At 41.5% G+C, this 23651-nt stretch overlaps 1 long non-coding RNA gene across 1 annotated transcript; it reads left to right on the forward strand.

The window, feature by feature from the left end:
• Positions 1–1480: 1480 nt before the first annotated feature.
• On the forward strand, positions 1481–14054 carry LOC128322657 (uncharacterized). The gene is made up of 4 exons (XR_008305858.1): positions 1481–1591; positions 1925–1991; positions 2396–2512; positions 13988–14054. It is a non-coding gene; the product is annotated as an uncharacterized LOC128322657 (long non-coding RNA).
• Positions 14055–23651: the final 9597 nt, after the last annotated feature.

Here is a 23651-nt window from a genome sequence, read left to right on the forward strand (position 1 = left end):
TGAATCCTCTATACAAAGAACTGGAGTAAATACAAATGCGTCTCCATACTTGCTTAGCCTTATGCCACTGCAGAACATAGATTATTCATCCAGCCCTGCATTATATAGAATTCCATTTTCATTTTTATAGAGGATGCATATATGGGAACAAGAAAGGTGGGGGTTGTGAGGAGAGGGAATGCTGGACTCTTAGCCACAGAGGATTCAGCTTTACTGTACTAAGAGGGCCCAACTAATTTCATATAGATGTATTGAACTTTAAGCTTGTGGTTTTAGAAGGAGAGATTTAAAATCTTAATCCTAGAGTAAAGCAGTACAAGAATGGAACTCTCAGACTGCCCTCCCCCTTTGAAGTAACTCCGTTTATTTTAGTAGCACTATACCGAGGTAAGTATTTTTAAGATTCCAGGCCAGTTGTGTGCATTGCTTAGTTAGATCTCTCCCTTTAAAATAAAGAGAGGATGCCAATAAAAACTATGATTGTGTGTGCGTGTGTCTATCATTTGCATTTATTAATATTACACACAAACAGTGATAGTCTTTCAGTTTGAAACAATTAAAATGTTAAGCCTTGGCCATCTAAACACATATGTCATGAGTACATCAAAAAGATTCTGTGACTCTTTCAAACTTGGTGACATTTGCTTAAGTGGGATGCATGTGATGCATTCATTAATCTTAGTGTTAATTTGATCAGAGGACATTGACAACCTACCTTTTCCCCCATTCTAGTTACATAACATTTTACAAAACCAGTGGTTTTTAAAACATAGCATTCGTGTTTGCATGTAAATAAAGCAAGAACCACAAACAAAGCCAGCAATCTTACATACTTGCCTTCAGTGGTAAAGGATGGAACGCCTGCCTGCTACCAATCAGCAAGTGGTTGCTATGGTTACAAGGTCAGGAAATATGCCTTTTCCCCAGTTGTCCAAGGCTTGCACATGTCACTTCTGAAACTATGAATTTTATATACAGGTCAGGAGATGCATACCAAAGAAATAAATAGTGTATTGGACCATAATGACAGCTAACGTTCAAATGTCCTTGAATTTTTTTTTAATTCTATCCAAACACATTTTGTCATTTTGAATGGGTTGGGGATTTTTGTATAAAACTGGAGCAATTCCTTTCTGTAATGAAATTTGGCAACATAGGTATAAACTATGCGTTGTTGTTGGAAGCCGCATTAATAACTTGCTTTGAAAATAGTCTTGTGTTGTTTAGCAATTTTTTTAGTACTTTGAAAATTACAGCATTGTTTATTTTAAAGATGTCATTTCATGCAATTTTAAGAACTTGGAATAATGATCATTTTCTGGAAAACAAATTTATCAATGCTGTATTTCTATGTAGCCAATGTACTAGTTAAGCTGTTAATTAAATGCAGATGGTCCTGTTTGAAAGTATAAGTGCTCCTTTGCACAGTATATATTGGAAGTTCTAATATCTCTATAGGCTGAAAACGATAGTATTTGTAAAATGAGTGAATCGTGAATGCAAGCCTTGGTGTTTTATGTGTCATTGAAGACTTTACTAGGAAAATTAGTCAAAGGCCTCTCGTGGGACCTTGCATTTTGCAACAGATAAGGTAGGTCAAGTAAAGATGTTATTTCAGGGTCTGTGTTATTTTTGACTTGTATTCTTTAGTATTAACTTACTGACCTTTCTTTTGATATGTCCTGTTTAAAAGTTTAGATTCTTCATATATCAGATATGGAGAGAACCATTGTTTGTTGTAAAATTTGAAGCTCTGAAATCTTCTACTAGCTTAGTACATAGAAGAAGGATTTGAAACAAGATATAAAATATCTGGCAATATTGTATTATTTTCCTTCACACACATGGTTAATTGTTTGTTTTTTTAAGTGCTTGCATCAGATACATATTTTTATTTTACTACCTTCATTTCCCCCCTTTGTAGCTGAGAAATGGACAGTGAAATATTGGGTACCATTTAATAACACAACATCCGGCACAGATGCCTCAAGGTATAACCCTGTTTTTTTGCTCAAATATACTGTGTGTACATTTTATGTGTGCATCTTTCTAATGAAAGACAAAAATTACCTCCTATGCTGAAATAAAAGTTTTTGATAAATTACGTTTCTTGGTTTCTTCGTGCATCATGTTTCTTTTTCTTTTTTCTTTACAACTTTGCTATAGTTCTGAAAACTCATCAATTGATGATAAAAGCTTAAATAATATTGAAATAGGGATAAAACACAAAGAGAGATGTTTCTCCTTTTCTTTTGGATTGCAGCTTTTGTTCAAATGAATATATACCTCTCTCCCCACACTCCCTCTCCCCACCCCCCTTCTCTCATTTGGCCAGGAAAGATTAGTCTGTACCTTGATAACAATCCTTCCTATTTTTTTTCTCTCTTTTTTGCAGAAAGCGGCATTCAAATGAGAAACTAAGCACAATTCTTTTCAACAGGCAATTTACCCCATGACGAGATATGCTTTCACTTATTTTTCTCTGACATTCTCGCATCTAGCAGCACAGCAGGTATTCAGAGGTTAGGCTTCAAATAAAGGATAACTACCTCCTTATATTAATAGATGCCATTGTATGAATGTCATATTATTGCAGCATTTAGTTCCTTTAATTGTTTTCTGCTAAATTATATATGATAAGGCAGGCTCAGACAAGTGACAAAAAAATTCTCCAAAAACTACTTTATTATTAATTATTATTATTATTATTATTATTGCTCTGTTTGCACGTTAGCTTTTTTAATATCTAGAAATACATTTTCCTGTATGTAATGCTAGTCAGAATTAATAAATTGTTTTGAGAAAGTAGGCTTATGTTTGAACTGCAGGATTCTTCAGTTAACTATTTGCTGCTGACGTTTCCAATCATTTCCAGTATCTGCACCTCTAATACCATCTTTTTTTAAAAAAAGGAATGCTGCATATTTTTAAGTGTTCTATGCCAGACTGCTAAAAAACAAAGATTCTGTTTCTGAAGAGGATGAGCTCTTTTCCTTATCAACCAGCTGAACAGCATCTTTTGATTCTCAGGGTGATTCTGTGAGACCATATCAGACTGTTTTCATGTATATTTCTCCCCCTTTCCTGACATTTTTTGTGTAGCCAGATGAGTTCAGGTTATGTGTCTTGTGGCCTGTGTGCAACCTTGTCCATTAGCCAGTCCCTGCACTTTTGATGTGAACCATCAGCCCTCTGGTTTCTGTGGTTCATTCATTTTTGTGGTTCTGTAACGATCTCTGCCCTAGTCCTGAATCCTGCCTTTCTTGTAGACAGAGCTGACAACAGGCAGCCTTGTCTTTCATTTCCTTGATGTACTTTGTACTGCAGTATGGCTTTTGTTAGTATTGATGCAAACATTACCATAAACCACCACCTAGGGACTGAAAACAATTGACTAACTGTTTTCAAATCCAATACACTTAAGTTGATCAGATACAAAGTTTAAGTACAGTTAGCTTCGAAAAAGCACCAATGCTGTGTGGTCTCAGGCACTGCATTGTGAAAAATAAAGAGCAGTGGAATGTGGCTGCTTATGGCAAGACAAATGGCAATGAAATCTATTCAAGAGGTGAATACTGGAGCCAGGATCAAGATCCTTCACTAGGCTGATAGGACCAGTTTTGCTTCCCTTGGCCCGTTTAAAATGATCTTCTCTTTATCTCATCCTAAAGGTTCATTCTAAGCAAGTCAAGGAATAGGATTACAAAGAGAAAGCAACCATTTTACGAGGCAGTTCAGGTTCTGATGAGATGTGCATTTTAAATTGGCTGATGTAAAATTTCTCTGTTAAATTCTAAACAGCAGGCTAACAATCATGGCACTCATTATAACGGAATATTCCATATCATATGGAAGAATTTCAAAGTTAGCTGTGTTGTAAATGCAAAACTGTGCCTGACCCTTTTTGAGTAAGGAGCAGTAGCAGGGTCATTTGCTTTTTGAGCCTTGTTAGATCCTGGATCCGAGCCTTTGTAAAAAGGGCTATTCAGATTCAGTTTCCGTACGATGCTTCAAAGATGTCAGTTGCATCTTTGAAGTTTCTTCCTAAATTAAGCAGTGGAGAACTTGAGAAAGTGACACACACACACACACACACACACACACACACAGATTCACAAAATGAAGCAGGTTCAAGGTTCTATGCATATTTCAAACCTGATATAGCTCTGCTTCTTATTAAGCATACAGGGGCGCTGTTACTAACTTCCCAGTTTGCCCCCTTTCTTGCTGAGGAAACATGTTGTAATGAAACCTAATATTTGGAAATGGAAAATAAAAGCTTTGAGCTGTATTTGGACTCTTTATCAATGAAATAATTTCAGAAATAACTTTCTGCCTTTCTTAAGTGAACCTGCATTCAAGTTAATTCCATCAGAGTTCTAATAAATTAGCAAAATTGTCAGTGTTATTGGCAATATAACACAAACAGGACTGCAGATTCAGGATGCAATCCTGCATACAAGTTAGATTGCTTAAACCTCATTCAAGTCCATTTAAGTAGCTCAAAAATTTAAGTTGCCTATGGGCTTAGGACTTCATCTCTGGATACTTATACTGCAAAACATCTGTCTCTGTTGATAGAAGCCCATTAATGGTGAAGGTTGCTTGTTTGTCAGTACACATCAAGTGTGAAATCATAAAACAATTAAAGCCTTTGTTAACATTTCATCTGACTTCTCAGGTATTATGTTTGTTTCATAGTTTCTCTCACACACATCCCAGTAATTTGTTTTAACTGAAAAGAGTATTTCTTTTGAAAAGGGCTTCATTTGAGCAAGGCCTAATTTTTAAAAAACCAATAGTAGATTCCATTCATCACTCTGCCTCAGTCACATACATGGGCACTGGAACACAATGAAACTTACTTCTAAATAGTTGAGTTCAGTACTCTGGGATTAAAAATGGCATGTTTGCTTATCTGCTTGAATATTTACAAACTTCCATTGTCTAATTTAAAAGCCCGTTTATTTTCTGTAAATTAAACACCTGCAGCAAGATTTTTTCCCTTTTAATAAAAGAGGACCCATGATATATCAATAGTGATGCACAATACCCCCTTCTCCCTTTATAATTCTGTCAATATGCAAAATAAAGCACCATCAGAATAGACGTAGCTGCCGTGTATATAAGTATTTTAATTATAAAAATTGTGCCCATATGACTATGAGATTAATCCTTCTTCATGAAATTTTTCAATGAATTATCAAGTCCAATGCCAAGATCATTGTACAGCAAAATATCCCTTGAAATCATTTGTGAGAACTTTGCTTAACATCTCAGTAATTGCACTTGATATTGGAATTATCACATAACTGTAAAAGTTATCAATAATAATTGACTGTGAATCTTTAAGAGGCAGCATATCCAAGTTCAGTTCAAACAATAAAGATGCTGGAAAGCCATCGTGATTTAAGTCATGAGTTCAATGTGTCATAGCCTTCCTGACATCACTTTATTTTTTAACCATCATCCAGTGGACCGTATAAGATATATAGGGTTGGCAGCTTCAGCTGCTTGAATTTATGTGTGAAATCTCTTGCCGAATTGTCCCATAATTGGGTTCTTAAAATAGATTTTCTTGGCCAAGTACAATTGTAGTTGTGTTTTGTAACCAAGTTTAAGCGAATGTCTAATAAAATCCAACAGTAAGCATATATAGAGAAAATGATAATGGCCCTATCCATCCCCAGCACAGCATCCCTCCAGTGGTTGGTGTCTATCTTATGTTTCTTTTTTAGATTGAGTCCTTTGGGGACAGGGAGTCATTATCTATCTATCTATGTAAACCGCTTTGGGGACTTTTGTTGAAAAGTGGTATATAAATATCTGTAATATTTGTAATTTGTATTTGTAATAATGATATAAAATGCTTGCTACTCGCTTCTGTTCAGTCTGGAGCCTAAAGGGAGAAGGATTGAAGCCAAAGAACACATGCTTTCAGGGGGCGACTCTAAGCCTAATATCCCTCCCCCTCAATAAATTCGTGAAACTGTTCTTAACAATTTTAAGGGCTACCAACAAAGAATATTTGAGGCATATCCAAATGTACATCCCAGTGTAGATGTGATCTATCTGCACTGCATTGCTTTCAGTATGACATGCATAGGTTGGTCACACATCCAAATGTATGTTCAAAGCCACATATGTGCATTCAAATGTATATGCATCTGAAAGGAAGGAATATAAAACCTAAAATCCACTATTTGATTAAATTCGTGTATCCAGCAAATGATCATTGATATGTAGATGGAAGTCTGTATTTGCACACAGTATCATAGTCAACAGGGCAAGTAAGTGTTGATAGAAGAGAGAGGGAGGGAGATGGAAAGGCAGTGGTAGACAACTTTATCATCTTCACTAAGTCATTTGGAGGCAGGATTTTACAACAATATTATATGAGCAAAAAGTTAAAAACGTGGAAAAAATTGTACAACTCTACACTTTTCTTGGCTTGATATTGATTGGTTGGTTGTTTTTTTTAGATTTGTAAACCACCTAATGGAACTTCTCTAGGCGGTTTACATAAAATTCAAAAAAATCTAAAAACAACCAACAAAACCCCCCAATTAAAACAGTTAAAGCAATCAAAACAGTATACAGGAAACAAATAACTAAAAGCATGAAAAAATGCTTTAAGAAAGCTTGAGAGAATCATATCAGACCCAAAACCAGGGGGGGGGGATACAATACAAAGCAATTTAAAATTCTTAACGGTATCCAGTTAAAATTCATTTACTGTATCCAGGCACTGATTCAGGACAGTCACCACCTCACCTGCATCTGATAAAAAGGAGAGATACAACTGAGTGTCATCCACATACTGATGACACCTCAAGCCAAATCTCCTGATGACTTCTCCCAGGGGTTTCATGTAGATGTTAAACAGCATAGGGGGGAAATCAAATTTAAAAATCAAAATTTAAAAGGCCTGAGTGAACAAAAATGTCTTTACTTGGCATCTAAAATAACAGTGATTAACCCAGATTAACCTCTCTGGGGAGGCTATTCCATAAACAGGGTGCAACCACTGAAAAGGCCCTCTCCCTAGTAATCACCTGCCTCACCTTATTTGGCAGGTGTACTCAGACGAGGGCCTCCAAAGAAGATCTTAAGGTCTGGGTTGGGACATATGGGGCAAGTTGCTCTCTCAGGTATCCTGGTCTCATAGGTCTTTAAAGGTTAAAACCATCACTTTGAATTGGGCCCAGAAACAGACTGAGAGCCAGGGCAGCTGATGAAGCACTGGCATAAAATGCTCAAAAAGTTAATAATTTTGCAGCCCTATTTAGTACCAGCTGCAGTTCCTGGACCATTTACAAAGGCAGCTCCATGTACAATGCATTGCTGTAATCTGAGCGAGAAGTTACCAGAGCATGAGTAACTGTGACCAAGCTATCTTTGTCCAGGTAAGGTCGCATTTGGCATATCAAGCAAAGCTGATAAAAGGTGCTCTGAGCCAAATGCCACTTGAGCCTCTAGTGACAGTGCTGGATCAATTAGCACCCCCCCCCCAAACTGTGAACCTGGTCATTCAGGGGGACTACAACCCCATCTAGAACAGGCTGAACATCATTCACCCTGCCAAAGGAGCCACTGAACAGCAGTACTTCTGTCTTGCCTGAATTGAATCTCAACTTGTTCGACCTCATCTAGTCCATTACTGTATCCAGGCACTGATTCAGGACAGTCACCACCTCACCTGCATCTGATGAAAAGGAGAGAAACAACTGAGTGTCATCCACATACTGATGACACCTCAAGCCAAATCTCCTGATGACTTCTCCCAGTGGTTTCATGTAGATGTTAAACAGCATAGGGGAAAGAATGGAACCCTGTAGAACCCCAAAGCCAAGGGGTTGAGCAGTAATCCCCAGCACCATCTTTTGGGAATGAGCCTAAAAGTAGGAGCAGAACCACCTCCAAGCAGTGCTTCCCACAACAAACTCGGCTAGCCTATGCAAAAGGATACCATGGTCAATGGTACTGAAAGCCGCTGAGGGATCAAGGAGAATTAACAGGAATGCACTCCCTCTGCATAGGTCATCCACATGGCAACCAAAGCAGTTTCTGTTCCAACCTGGGCCTGAAGCCTGTTTGAAATGGCTATAGATAGTCAATTTCCCCAAATTTCTCTAATTTTCCGTGAATCTAGGTGGTATTTTTGGATCAGATACTGATTGGTGTTTTCATTCTTCAGCTTCTTGTCTTTCATATCTTTCAATTTACTAGCGTCTGATCTAAGCCTGAAGATTTTATTTTCTAATCTAATCTTCCATTTAGGTGATGTACTGCTTTCTTTTTTTACAGGTCCACTGATCTTATATCCGAGCTCTTGTGTTTTTATTGTTGCTGCACTGTACATTAGTTGGTTTGTTTCTTGCAAATTATTGGTTGTTATTTCTGCAAGTGCAGCATTGACATCTTTTAATGCCTGAGCAAGTTGTTTTTTGGCAACTGTTTTTAGAGCTGGAAGTTGAACCCTGGTGGTTGTTTGGTTCATGTGCTCAGTTATTTTTTGCTTTAGTTCTTGTTGCTTTTCTGTTAAACGGCATTTGGGTTTTTGAGGTGGAGGCAAAGGGGAGGTTGCCTGGTTTTGATTTTGAAACAGTTCAGCAGCAGTGGCATTCTCTATTTCCAACACCTCCTCCACCTGCGCCTGAGCAGCTGCTTCAGTTGGTGGTAATTCTTCTTCCATATCTTGAGCCTGTGTTGCTCTTTGCAGTTCTTCCAGCTCAACTTCTGTGAATACTTTATTTCTTATTATGAATCTTCTCTGGTCTGCTAGCCTTTGTTCTGTTATTGCTGTATCTGGATGCTTCTCTTTCCAGATTTGTTACATTCTTTTAAAATAACCTCTTCTAGTTGGACTAGACGTGTAATAGCAGATCATTATTTCCTTGTTGGCATTTTCGTATATTTTTTCCGGTTAAGTGATGTTTCTTCCAGTAACCTTGCAGTCTCCAGCCCTGGTTGCTCAACTGAAGTTCCTAAGTTCTGTAGCCCACTTGCCACCAGATGACCAGGGACTCCAGAACCTGGCGCGGTCCTTGTTGACCTGGGTGACGACTGATCCGGTATAGATTTATTAAAGTTACGTCTCACCATATTGTTGATGGGAGAGGCACTCTTCGTCTGGCTCCTCTGGTGAGAACTGTCCAGTATGGTTGGACCTCTGGCATAGCTCTCACCTTCCTCAGAGCATGCAAGCCCCACAACTATGCCAAGGTAGTGCCTCACTGGTGGTTGTTATTATTATTATTAATAATAATAGTATTTATTATTATTATTATTATTATTATTAAATAATAATTCAATTTCTATACTGCCCTTCCAAAATTGTCTCAGGGCAGTTTACACAGAGAAATAATAAATAACTAAGGTGGATCTCTGTCAATGACTTATGAATGTTGGCTAGACAACTCTTTTCTTTGGCAGATCATTGGTGAATGTCTAGGAGGCCAGGGAATGTTTCTGAATGAGATATTGTTGGTCATGAAATACCCTGATAGGTTGTAAGAATCTTGTAAGACAATGAAACTATTCACACAACCGCTCGAAAGCAGGCTAAGGAAGCCCAGCCCACTTTTGAGGAGTCGTGAGAACTTCTGCAGAGCTGGGTTGAGGCTGTGAAACCAAACTTAACCACGTAGTGGTCTGTCCATTTCAATGGGGAAACAACAGGATTCCCCCACTCATGGAACACCCCCCTGATCCAAACAAAAGACCAAAGCGAGTGTGTGACCAGCAACATGAGTTGGTCCTGAAACTAACTGGAATAGGTCCATAGTTGTCATGGCTGCTATGAACTCCTGAGCCGCATCAGACAAGTCAGCTTCACAATGGATATTGAAGTCCCCCAGCACTAAGAATCTGGGTGTCTCCAACACCAACTCCGAGGCCAGCTGTAAGCTCAGTTAGGGAGTCAGTTGGGCTGCTGGGTGGATGGTACACCAACAGAATCCCTAATCTATCCCTAGTTCCCAGCCTCAATAATACACACTCAATATAAGTCAACTGTCTCACAAGCATCCTGGCAAGGGAGATGGTATTCTTATGGACCACAGCCACTCCACACACACCTCTGCCCACTTCCCCATGCCTGCTCCACAAGAGAGTAGCCTGGTGGGAGAAGCTGGGCCCAAACTGGGCCACTATCTTCCGCCATCCAGGTCTCAGTTATACAAGCCAGGTCAGCTCCCTCATCCATGAGCAAGTCATGGATGCAGGGGCGTAACAAGGCTGGAGTGGGCCCAGAGACAAAATTTTAAAATGGGCCCCTCACTGATACACACACACATACTTCACAATATATAGTCATGTGTCTTGCCTCTGGGGGGCTCCTCGAGGCGTGGGAGCCCCCAGGCAGCCGCCTCCCCTTGCCTAATGGTAGTTTCATCCCTGCATGAATTTTTTGGTCTTATTCTTATCTCCTCTGGCATTGCAGAGGAGCAAGGCTAGGTTCTGTGGGTAGTTAGAACTGCTCCCTGAGGCCTGAGAGCTGACAGGGCAGCCAGAAGTGGAAACCATTACTAAAATACTAGTTTCCCTTCCCCTGTCACAGCCAGCTGTTCTGCCAACACCAATTCTTCTATTCCCCACTATAGTAATAGCTGCCCCAGAGCTGCCAGACACTCACCCCCGCCGCATAATCCTGCCTAAGAGAACCCAAAAACATGACAGCAAAAGGTCTGGCACATCCCATTAAAAGGAGAACTAACAAACTTTAACCCTGTCCTCCAACCCTGCCTTAGTATAACCTTTCCCCTCAGACCCCAGACCCACACTGAAGGCCCGGCATCAACGGCACCCTTTGGCAGCCACTTGCAGGCAGTCCACCGACTACATCGTCGGCTATGCCTCTGGCATGCCTTATTCCTATTTATGCTCCCAAAGGGTTCCAAAAATTTTCCCTCTCATGAGAGCTTTCTGGTCTTCAGGGACAGGTGGAGTAAGTCAAGCTCAGGTAGAAGGCAGAGGAACAGGAATACAATCAATTCACAAGCAAGCTGTTCTTCAGAAGGTCCAGGGTTGCAAAAACAAACTTCCTCAGCAGAGTCAGGAATAGGTGGGCAGGGCTAGACAGCTCTTGTTAATCAAGAAAGGTCAAGGAAGCTAACAGAATCCACCTCCTCTCTCCTCACCCCCTCCATCCTCCCAAATCCTTTCAGCATGCCTTTTTCCTATTTATTCTCCCAAATTGCTTTCCCCCGGCTAAATATAAGAGAATCACCACTTTAAAAGGTGTCTCTTTAGCAGGGGTCTAACTGAGCAAAGCAGCATTTAAGCTACTTATTGATCAAGCATTGTTGTCATCAGCATCATTATTATGCATATGATCTGTCTCTGCAATAAGAGTCATTCTACATATTAAATAGAATAATCTGATACAATGATGTGGTAGCATTTTGGATTACACCACTTCAGACTGCAGGGAGTTATTGTATGTTTCAGTTTTTCCTGTGACAACATTTCCTGCATATAATAAATAATACATCAGTGAAAAGCTATCTATATATTTAATTCTCTAAGGCATACCCGTGGCTAATCTCATGTGTGGCAGCTCTCGTGAGAGTTTGTGAGAAACTGCCAGATAGCCACGGGTACACCGCCACCGGCTACGAGTGGCAAGGGGAAAAGCATTGTTTCTGCTGGCTGGGCCAGCTGGCGGTGAGGGAAAGCGCTGGCCGTGGGCAGCAAGGGAAAGCCATGCCGCCGGGTGGTGAGGGAAAATGCTGCCGGGGAGTAAGGGAAAGTGCCTCCGCCGGGCCAGCCGGCAGCAAGGGAAAGAAACACTGGGCTGGTCGGCGGCAAGGGAAAATGCCTGCCAAGACAGCTGGAGGCAAGGGAAAGCGCTGCTGCCGGGATGGCCAGTGTCAAGGGAAAGCCCCGCCACTGGTCGGTGAGGGAAAGCGCTGCCGGGCAGCAAGGGAAAGTGAAAAAGCCAGCCGGCGGCAAGGGAAAGAAATGCTAGGCTAGCCAGCGGTGAGAGAAAGCGCCCTCTGGGCCGCCCAGGGAGGGAAAGCAGCAGCCAGGCCTGCAGGTGGGGAAGAAAAGTGCTGGGCACCGGCCAGGCCAGTGGGTGAGGAGGGAAGGGCACGAAGGCTGGGAGAGGGAGAACGGACTGGGACTGAAGGGGGGAAGAGAACGGGCTGGGGATGAAGGGAGGAAGGAGAGATAGGGAGGACTAGGGGCGCAGATGCTCTGCGCCAGGTCAGTTATTATGAAATATTTCTCCTTGGTATTTTAGTTTACTACAGGGGTAGGCAACAACTCTGCAGTTGTTGCTGAACTACAACTCCCATCATTCCCAGCCACAATAAATTGGGCTGGGAGGAAGGGAATTGTTTACATGAGACATGAAGATAACTGTTCACATGAGGAAGCGTTCACAATCACTACCTGCTATCTCCTGCATTTTGAAGTGGAACAATTCAGCCATTTGACACCTCAGTCTACATAATTTGGAAAATGGTGCTAAGACTCTGGCCTGGTTCAGATATCACAGACAATATCTCTAAATCATGGTTTAGTGATTAGGGAAAACCCATTGCCTCACCCTGCCCTTTGCTTCATTAGGCTCAGGCTGATTGTATGTCTCTCACCAACCTTCCATGGACTGAGATATTATAGTTTGCCATAACATAAAGTCATTCACACTAGGGATGTGCAAACCGGTTCAACATCAAACCGGTTCTGTTCAACAGTTTGGGGTCAATCCAAACCACCTCCGGTTTGGCTCAACCCCAGCCCGAACCCCTTGGACTTTTCCCCTGTCATGGTGGCGATTTTTGAGGTTGTGGTGCATGGACAATTGGCTCCTGCATGGCTGAGTCATGATCCAGGCTACGCGGAGGTGGGGGGGGGAGCCCAGAACGTTTTTGGCAAAACGGAGGCTGGTGGGGGGAAGGGGGAACCTATGTGGACTTCCCTGAGGCCTCACAGAAGTCCTTCGGAGGGTGTAAGTATTAAAAATATATACTTAAAAAAAAACACCCACTTGCAACGTCCCCAGCCAAACTGGGGAGGGGTTGATGGAGGGGGGAACCAAACTGGCCTGATCCAGTTCAGATCCAGTTCAGACTCGAACTGAACTGGGCCAGCCGGTTTTGTGCACATCCCTAGTTTACACAACCTCTTTTGGTGGGGCTGGAGGAAGTGGGGGGAAGGCAATATCAGTACTACCTTCACCCCCAGACAATTGTGGGTCTCTTTTCAGCTGTGCCGCTTGCATGCCTACACGAGTCATGCTGCAGTGACTAGCACAGCCATCTAGAGGCCAGAAACAGAGCTCAGCCTGCAGAAATCCCACAATGCACCGAAATTCCACAGTTCGCAAGGAGTGAGGTGCATTGGGGTATTTCCCCACTGCTGGGTGCGCTAGCCAACCAGCTCTATGAACATTTGAATTGCAGGCAGCTCGAGTGCTCATATGACTGGGGAGCGAGGTAGAAGGGTGTGTTCTTGCCCTTCTACCTCACTATTGGCCTGGGTAAAAAACATGGTCTGCCCCAGTGAAGAGCGCCAGAATCGGGATTGATTCTGGTGCTCCACGAAAGCAGCCCTACCTGGGTAGGTCTGTGCAAGCCTGAGTAGTGGTGCTTGAGTGAATCACCTCCATGTGTATCAGGCAAAATGATTATCACTAACCACTAGGCTCCAAAAACCCCTAATGTCTGAACTGGGGTTATGAGTCCCTATTGTCTCTTCCAGCAGAACAGAGCAAGGAAGGATTAGGTAAGGGAGTCAAAGATTAACTACCCTCCATTTTTCCCCAAAGTTTATTTGTGTAGACAAAAACTTTATTTCAACAGTTTCTTTGAACAGTGTTATTATTAGCATAATTAGATTAGTGTTCATTGCTTTATAAGGTATTTTAAAATAAACAAATTTAACCCAATTTCTCTCTCCTGTTCCTTCACTTGTTGTGACACTGCTGATACCAAAACTTCAAATACTGTTTTTGTCTTTTATCTCATCCTGGATGAAGGAACTGAGTTAACACAAGATGGTTACAACAACAATAAGGCAACAAGAGGACAAGTGCAAAAAAGAAATATGCTGCATTCTTCTGCAAGTTTGAAGACATTTCATGCCCTCTAAATAGCTTTGTGACAAAAATCAATTATTTATGATATCATAATGCAGTATTTATAATAACAGGCTTTTGCATGCAGTGGCTTGGATGCATGGAAAAATAAATTGTAAACCATTTTTGCCTCGTTTTATTTTCATTTAATATAAGTTTTACTAAAGCAAGCAAGTAAAGTGAGTCTCTTGGTGAAAAGAAAATACCCAGTTATACTACATGAATGGAATGTTAGCATGAACAATAAATATAAAACTGCAGAACACATGAAACACCAGTGCAACCAAACATAGAGCTACATGGAGGACTTATTTCAGACCATAGCAAAAGGGAACATAGGAACATAGGAAGCTGCCATTGATAGACCATTGGTCTATCAAGCTCAGTTTTGTCTTCACAGACTGGCAGCGGCTTCTCCAAGGTTGCAGGCAGGAATCTCTCTCAGCCCTATCTTGGAGAAACCAGGAACTTGGGACTTTCTGCTCTTCACAGAGCAGCTCCACCCCCTAAGGGGAATATCTTATAGTGCTCACACTTCTAATCTCTCTTTCACATGCTACCAGAGTGGACCCTGCTTAGCTAAGGGGACAAGTCATGCTTGCTACCACAAGACCAGCTCTCTTGCACAAGGGGTTGATAGTGTGACCTGCACATGGGTTGGGGTGCTACTGCAGTCAGTAGGATATTACTGTAAAAACAGCTGAACCTACCTGCTGCCAGCACCCGCCGTCCTCAGGGAACCAGTGGTGGCCAACCCAGCATCACGCAGGCTGCCTCACCCTCACCACTCAACTGGCCATTGAAGTGGTCAGCATGACAAAACTTGCCATGCTGATCACTCAAATTGCCACCCCACATGCATGGAGGCCAGCTGAGCGGTAGGGCAGGGTGAACATACTGCAGGATATTGGGTTGGCTGCCTCCACCAACTCCCTGAGGATGCCAAGTGCTGGTGGCAAGTAAGTTCAGTTTCTAAAGTAATACAATTATGGTGACTATTTACATACTGCTTTTCAACAAAAGTTCCCAAAGTGGTTCACATAGCTATAAATAAACAAAATTTATTTGCCTTCAGGAGAGCCATAAAGACCCATCTTTTTAGCCTGGCTTTTAATGATGTTTAGTTTTAATGTTAGGTAGTTTTAATTGTAATTTTAATCTGCTTTTAATTCTTTTTTTATTTTAATTGTTAATTGATTTTAATTGTTGTTTAATTTTACTGTAAACCACCCTGAGCCACCTTTGGAAGGGCGTTATATAAATCAAATAAATCAAATATAATTTATTTAGAGCAGGGGACCCATTAGCATCTTCCCAATCAGTCATGACCCTGAAAAAACAGTATAAAAATCTCATTCACCATAAGAAAAAACTAGCAATGAAAGAGTCCTGGCAGCTGCTGATACAGCCTTCCCAACTAAAAAATTCCTCTAGATTTTGGTCCCTAGTCCCGATCAGTCCAAGCCACAAATCAGTCCAAGATTATTACTTGATCCCACCTAGAATACGGCAATCCAATTTCCGTGCCCACTTTATGGCTCCCCTGAATTACTCCAATTTGACTGATGGTGTGGACTTTTTCATCCCATACCCTGTGGGAATGGGTATATTGAGACAGTTGGCCATGTGCTTCTTTACTGCTCTTTTTATTGTGATCTACAATTGAGATATATTACCCCTTTTGTTTTAATATATCCAAATAACTCTGATGTGTTTTACATAAATTTACTTCTTTCTGACATTCACACTGATGGCAGCAAGTAGCCAGGTTTTGTATGGCTGTAATTCAGATCTGCACATGGTGTATTTTGATTGATTGATTGATTAAGTGCTGGTATCGACTCTTAGTGACCACATAGATGGATTATCTCCAGGACAATCTGTCTTCAACTTGGTCTTTAAGGTCTCCCTGTGGTGTAGTAATTGAGTCCATCCACATTGCAGCTGGTCGTCCTCTTCTCCTTCAACTTTCCCCAGCATTATGGACTTCTCAAGGGAGCTGGGTTTTTGCATAATGTGTCCAAAGTATGATAGTTTGAGTCTGGTCATTTGTGCCTAAAGTAAAAATTCTGGATTGATTTGTTCTTTGATCCATTTGTTTCTTTTCCTGGCTGTCCATGATATCCTCAAAAGTCTTCTCCAGCACCAGAGATCAAAAGCGTCAATACTTTTTCTATCTTGCTTCTTCAAAGTCCAGCTTTCGCATCCATAGAGTGCCATGGGAGAAACCATTGTCCGAACGATTCTAATCTTTGTAGATAAAGACATGTCACAGCATCTAAGTATCCTTTCCAAGGCCTTCATTGCAACCTTATCAAGTCTTAGTCTGCAGCATATTTCTCAACTGCTGGATCCCTTACTGTTGATGGTCAATCGTAAAAGGCAGAAGCTATCCACGACTTCAATGTCTTCATTATCAATTCTGAGGCTGGTTGCTATACCCATTGTCATTAGTATAGTCTTCTTTACATTTAGGCGTAGTCCCATTTTTTCACTGTGCTCCTTGACTTTTATTACTAGAGCTTGCAGATCATCCACATTCTCAGCTATCAGAGTGGTATCATCAGCGTAGTGCAGGTTATTGATGTTTCTTCCTCCAACTTAAAAATCATACTCATCTTCTTTGAATCTTTGCGTTAGAAACAGTTAATTTAGGTTTTTAGGTTGTGTCATCTTATCTTATTTTCCTCTTAAGCAATAGCTTCTATATATGTATTCTTATATATCTGTATTAATATTTACTCTTACGGTTCTTTTAATCAGTATCTGAATTGTAATCTGTTTATCTTGTCCCCAAAGGGTTAACAATCTACAAAAGAAACATAAGATAGACACCAGCAGCAACTGGAGGGATGCTGGAGGGATGCTGTGCTGGGGATGAATTGGGTCAGTTGCTCTCTCTCTGCTAAATAAAGAGAATCACCACTTTTAAAAGGTGCCTCTTTGCTCAGTTAGCAGAGGTAATATCCCATTGCTCTCACTGCCCCCATTGGAGTAGGCCTCATGGCCTACTGCTGTTACCGTATCATCCTCTATAATAAAAGCCTTGGTGTCTGTCCGTGGACACCAAGGCGTGTGTTCGTGCCTCCCTGGCCTGTACTGGGCATGCGCGAAGCGCATGCCCAGAACAGTGCAAAGGAAACACGACCGGCGGCCATCTTGGGCGGCCAGAAGCGGCTGCCCCGAAAAGGCCGGGTGTGCGGTGGTGGGGGAAACTGGCCGAGACGGCGGCAGAGCCGCCGCCTCGGCCAAAAAAGACGGAGCAGAGGCCAGCTGAATAACCGTGAATGGCCCGGCCTGGCTGCGGAGGCCGGCAGCGGCGCCCCCAGAGTCTGCCCGGCCGCTGAATGAGGGGGAAAAAGGCGGCGGGGGAAGCCGGCCAAGGCTCCGCCGCCGCGCCGGAGCCGGGAGGGAGAATTTGGGGCCTGAAGCCGGGCAGGGGGGAGAAGTGGCGGGGGAAGCCGGCCGAGGCGGTGGCAGAGCCGCCGCCGAGGCCTGGCGGCGACGGAGCTGGGCGGGAGGGCAAATATGGGCCCCTTCCCTTCCTAGTGCCCGTTATTCAACGGGCTAAAATTAACTTGTAGTTATATATAAAGACAAGACTTCGAGATTTGCCATATCATTGTCAATTATTTTGATATTAAAAGCTCTCATCCGAACCCATCAAAAGCAGTACACACTTGGATCAGTGGTAGCAGCTCTGTTCTCAGAAGACCAAAAACTTCAGATCTCTGGATAATTGCTGAGAGCAACGTATGTTATGGGGTAAGACAAAAAGATTGGCATAAATGATTGCATACACATTTCTAGACTTGCTTCTTCTTGCCATGGTTTATTTGTTATTTCTCTATGTAAACCACTATGGGAACTTTTGTTGAAAAGCAGGATATAAATATCCATAGTAGTGGTGATAGTACTAATAATGTCAGCTGTGTTAATTAGATCCTCAGTACTCATGTAGCAAACATACAGTCACCGTTACCTGATCATAGCATTCCTATGGAACAATGCTGTATTGGGGCTGGACAACAGGATAATTAAAATGGTATGTGTGCTTCAACCTTCCAGTGCTTAGCACCAGTAGAAAATGTGAAGGAGACTGGTGGGGAAAGAGGGCCAAGGTATCAGCGATGGATCCTTCAAGGCGACATGATGATGTCACTGAGGGCAAACAAAATGCTTTCACTGCCCTTGATAAGAATGGCAGAGAAGAAACAGATCCCCATTGCCTGGGCAAGTGGCTGTCTGGGCAAATGATTACTCACTTCATTTCCATGCTGTGCTGGTCGCTTTGTTGCCTACCAGAACTGAATTATTTTTTGTGTGCTGATACAACTGTGGTTTCCTGCAGTTATGGGTCATAGGGGATGGCCTATAACTTGTGAAACGCTCTGCCACAAGATGGGGTAACAGCCAGCAACATGGATGGCTTTAAGAGGGGTTTGGATAAATTCATGGAAGAGAGGTCTATCAATGGCTAATAGTCTGAGGGCTATAGGCCACCTCCAGCCTCAGAGGCAGGATGCCTCTGAATACTAGTTGCAGGGGAGTAACAGTAGGAGAGAGGGCATGCCCTCAGCTGCCTGTGGGCTTCCCAGTGGCATCCATCTATCTATCTATCTATCTGTACATTTTATATCCCGCTCTTCCTCCAAGGAGCCCAGAGCGGTGTACTACATACTTAGGTTTCTCCTCACAACAACCCTGTGAAGTAGGTTAGGCTGAGAGAGAAGTGACTGGCCCAGAGTCACCCAGCAAGTCTCATGGCAGATTCAACAGATTCAAACCCCTGCTAACTGGGCAAAGAGGTACCTTTTACCATGGTGATTCTCTTTATTTAGCAGGGGGAGAGCAACTGGCCCTATCCACCCCCAGCACAGTACTTCCAGTGACTGTTTCTGGTGTCTATCTTATGTTTCATTTTAGAATGTGAGCACTTTGGGGACAGGGAGCCATCTTATTTATTTATTATTTCTCTGTGTAAACCACCCTGAGCTATTTTTGGAAGGGTGGTATAGAATCAAAATAATAATAATAATAATAATAATAATAATAATAATAATAATAATGGCTGAATGAATGAAATGAATGGATGAAAGAGGTCAAAAAAGGTAACCAACAAATGCAAGATCTAATAATAACACCAGAATTAATAAGTGAAAGAGCAGAGAAAATTAAAAATTGGACTGCGCCAGGCGACGATGAACTGCATGGCTTTTGGCTTTAACACCTAACAAGCCTTCATAAAGAACTATCAAAACAGTTCAATCACATTATGCAAGGCAGTGATATTGAACAATGGCTAACAACTGGGAAAACTCAACTCATTATGAAAGACCCAGCAAAAGGTGCAGTTCCAAGTAATTATAGACCGATAACCTGCCTGCCAACCATGCCCAAATTATTAACTGGAATAGTAGCAGATGAAGTGATGCAACACTTATTAACTAACAAACAGCTTCCAGTTGAACAGAAAGGAAATTGCCCGAACACCAGAGGCACAAAAGACCAGCTGCTGATTGACAAAATGATTTTAGAAAACTGCAAGAGAAGAAAAACAATTCTAAGTGTTGCATGGATTGACTACAAGAAAGCCTTCGATTCATTGCCTCACACATGGATACTAAAATGTTTAGAAACAACTGGTGTCAGCAAAAACATTCAGATATTTATTAAAAAAGCAATGAGCATGTGGAGTACACAGTTAACAATCAATGATGAGACACTTGAACAGGTTAGCATTAGAAGAGGCATTTTCCAAGGGGACTCACTATCCCATCTGTTGTTTGTAATCGCCATGACCCCACTTTCACAAATACTAAACAAAACAGGCCTCAGATACCAAACATCTAAAACATCAAGTAAAATCAACAATCTGCTGTACATGGACGATCTGAAGTTGTATGGAAAGTCCCAGTCGGAAATTGAATCACTGCTAAACACTGTCCGTATATTCAGTAGCGATATAGCAATGGAGTTTGAAGAATATATCAGGGACAATATATCAATATTGAAGCCTTGAAGAATATATCAAGGACAGTGAAGAAGATGCACTTCAAATGGTCAAGAACGAGAAACTATTCAACACCAATGAAAGAAAGCAGGCCTACAAGAAAGAACAAGTCAAGAACCGAGCAGAAAAATGGAAAAATAAGCCCCTGCATGGTCAATATTTGCACAATATAAGTGGAAAATCAGACATCACCATGACCTGGCAATGGCTTAAGAATGGCAACTTGAAGAAAGAAACAGAGGGTTTAATACTGGCTGCACAAGAACAGGCACTAAGAACAAATGCAATAAGAGCCAAATTTGAAAAATCCACAACAAACAGCAAGTGCCGCCTTTGTAAAGAAGCAGATGAAACAGTGGACCACCTAATCAGCTGTTGTCAAAAGATCGCACAGACTGACTACAAACAAAGGCATGACAAGGTAGCAGGGATGATACACTGGAACATCCGCAAAAAATACAAGCTACCTGTAGCCAAAAATTTGTGGGACCATCAAATTGAAAAACTGGTAGAAAATGAAGATGTAAAAATATTATGGGACTTCCAACTACAAGCAGACAAACATCTGCCACACAATACACCAGATATAACTGTAGTCGAGAAGAAAGAAAAACAAATTAAAATAATCGACATAGCAATACCAGGGGATAGCAGAATAGAAGAAAAAGAAATAGGAAAAAAAAATCACAAAATACAAAGCTCTACAAATTGAAATTGAAAGGCTGTGGCAGAAAAAGACCCAAATAATCCCAGTGGTCATTGGTGCCCTGGGTGCAGTTCCAAAAGACCTTGAAGAGCACCTCAACACCATAGGGGCCACAGAAATCACCATCAGCCAATTACAAAAAGCAGCTTTACTGGGAACAGCCTATATTCTCCGACGATATCTATAACAACTGACAATAAAATTCAGCCATCCCAGGTCCTTGGGAAGGACTCGATGTCTGGATAAAACAAACCAGTCAATAACACCTGTCTGACTGTGTAAACAAGAAATAATAATAATGGCTGAATGGGGATTTGAACCCAGGTCTCCCTGGTCCTAGTCCAGCACTCTAGCCATGACACCACTTTGTCATGGCTAGAGTGCTGGGCCACTATGTCACTGGGCAAGAGTCACTGGGCCACTGTGTGAAACAAGACTCTGGACTAGATGGGCCTTGGAATGAGGATGGGGTTTCACATTCAGTTGTACATTTCCATTCTGCCCCAACTACTGAACAATGCACTTATAGATCAGGGCAAGATAATGTCAGCCAAATGGCAACTTCGTAGTTATGAACAGTTTCTTATCCACATGTCAAAGGTGCATATGAAAAAACAACAACACACATACACCCTCCAAATGTGCATAGCACTATTCAGAACATCTTTATCTTATTTCATGTATTTCAGGACTTAAAGATAGTGGAATCACGGAGTTCCAATCCACTGAGTATAAGGAAAGCATAAAACCAGAACTCTGGAGTGGATGAGGAAGCCAAAATGTCTCCAGTCACTTATTCTGATCCAGAACAGGGAAAATAAGAATAATTTTAAAAGCTGTTCACTAGACTGAAGACTTTCAGATTCAAACAAGGGTCTATGCTCGAGGTGCTTTGAAAGCACTTCAGGAGCTCATGAAAGCCTGACTCAAAGGAAAGACAAGTTTCTCAACACCCCAAAGTTCTTCTCCAAGCCCAAGTACAGGGGAGTCCTCGGGCATCTGTTCCCCTTCCCCACAAGTCTCCCCCAAACCAAAACACCCTCCCCAAACATACTGCCCTTGGCATTTACTTGTTAGTCTAACAGCAGAAACAGCAGTGATAGCACAGAAATGGCAAAGTGGAAGTCCCCCCCCCCCCCCTCGTATCACTGGTTGCCCTGGTATACTATGGCATTCAGGAGGATTTTTCCTTCTCTTTTTCACTGTTCTAATGTGTTGTGGAGCAGAGTATCAGGAAGAAAGGTGAGGTGACTTTGCCTTCTTCCTAAAGTCTGCTACAATTGTACCACAGTGGCACTGCCCAGTATGAATAATAGTAGTCAGATGTCTGCTTTTGTATTCAGTGGGCTTGCACTGAATTATTTCTACAGCGTTATCCATGTTCCTTTTTAAGACTCCCACTGCCAGTGTAGTTGCCACTGCCCCTGGCAACTACAGGTTCCTGGGTTAACCCTCTCCTACCCAGGAATCTGTGGCCATGAGAAGAGGCTCATATTTTACTTCACTACACCCACAGCAGAATGAGGTGGTATGAAAGTTCAGACTGCAAGTTCAGACCTTTTTACCACATGAAAAATACCTTGCAAGTACAATCTTAGTACATCCAGAGGAAAAGTTCTGCTCCAGTCTTTCCCCTGCTGTGTGTGCTTGTTTTCCTGTAAGGGAGCACAGAAACATGATCCTCCACATGCAATTTAAAATGATGTAATCCAATCTGCCACCTCAGGAGACAACACCATATTCTCACCTCATTTCATTGTATGTCTAGACCAGGGTATTAATTTATTGTTAGGTTTTTATACCACCTTTCATTAAAACAATCTCAAATAATGTATAATCACATTGAAATCAATGGGACTTACTTCCAAGTAATTATGTTTAGGAATTAGGACTGGCCCATTAATCTGAAATATCAAGATGTTTCTGCTTGGAAAGACTGCAAAATAGCCCTCTCAGAATCTTCCCAGAATCTTGTCTATCCCATTATTTCATTTTGTTTCATTTTTTGGTTTCATTTCCTTTTTTCTTTTCTTTTTTGTTTTGTTATTTCCTGGAGCCGCAGGTAGGACCAGCCCTAAACTTTCCACTGATTTCTCGTGAATTTGTGTTTGCATTTTCATTTCCATGAATCAAGACTGAAATATCTTTTTTTTTTGCTTCGAGTAATCAAAACTGAAATATCAGTTTACACATATTTTTAATCATTCCGTGACTTCATATTAGAATTCTTTATGAAAGCCTTCCTTGATTCCCAGATGCCATCCGGTTCTGTTGAACTGTTACTATTTAATTTGATTTATTCATTCTAAAATACTCTCCTTTGTCATGTTCACAGAATTCTTCTACTATATTCCTTATAAAACTCAGCCAGCTGTGGGTTCCTCTCCAACACAGTGCAGTGAAAACAGATGCAGTTCATTTTGTTTCTTTGCAATTCATGCTGATTTCTTAAAGTGCTCCATTTGTACTTTTGTTGTGTAATAGGGCTACAGGTTCTATTTAAGGTGCTTCTGTTGAAGAAACAGTTTATTGTTACTCTTTGTAGTTTGAACAATTTGCTTTCCAGATTCTTTCTTGGACTGCCTTATGGAAGATATACACATAATTAAATCGTTTATGCTTTATTCTATTTCATTTGAACAAAATGTCCACTTTTAAAATGGGGCTATTTGAAATTTAGAGTCTTGACTTTGCTATTTAACCATGTTGGCAGCTTTGACTTATGTTGTACATTCTAATTGAGTCTGATTACGTATTTTTAAAAAGTCACCATGTTGCCTGAAGGGAGTGACCTTCCTAACTATATCTTTTTCATTTCGTTTGAACTCTGGTGGTCACATTTTGCA

This window comes from Hemicordylus capensis, chromosome 4 (genome assembly GCF_027244095.1).
Source record: "Hemicordylus capensis ecotype Gifberg chromosome 4, rHemCap1.1.pri, whole genome shotgun sequence".
Lineage (NCBI taxonomy): Eukaryota > Metazoa > Chordata > Lepidosauria > Squamata > Cordylidae > Hemicordylus > Hemicordylus capensis.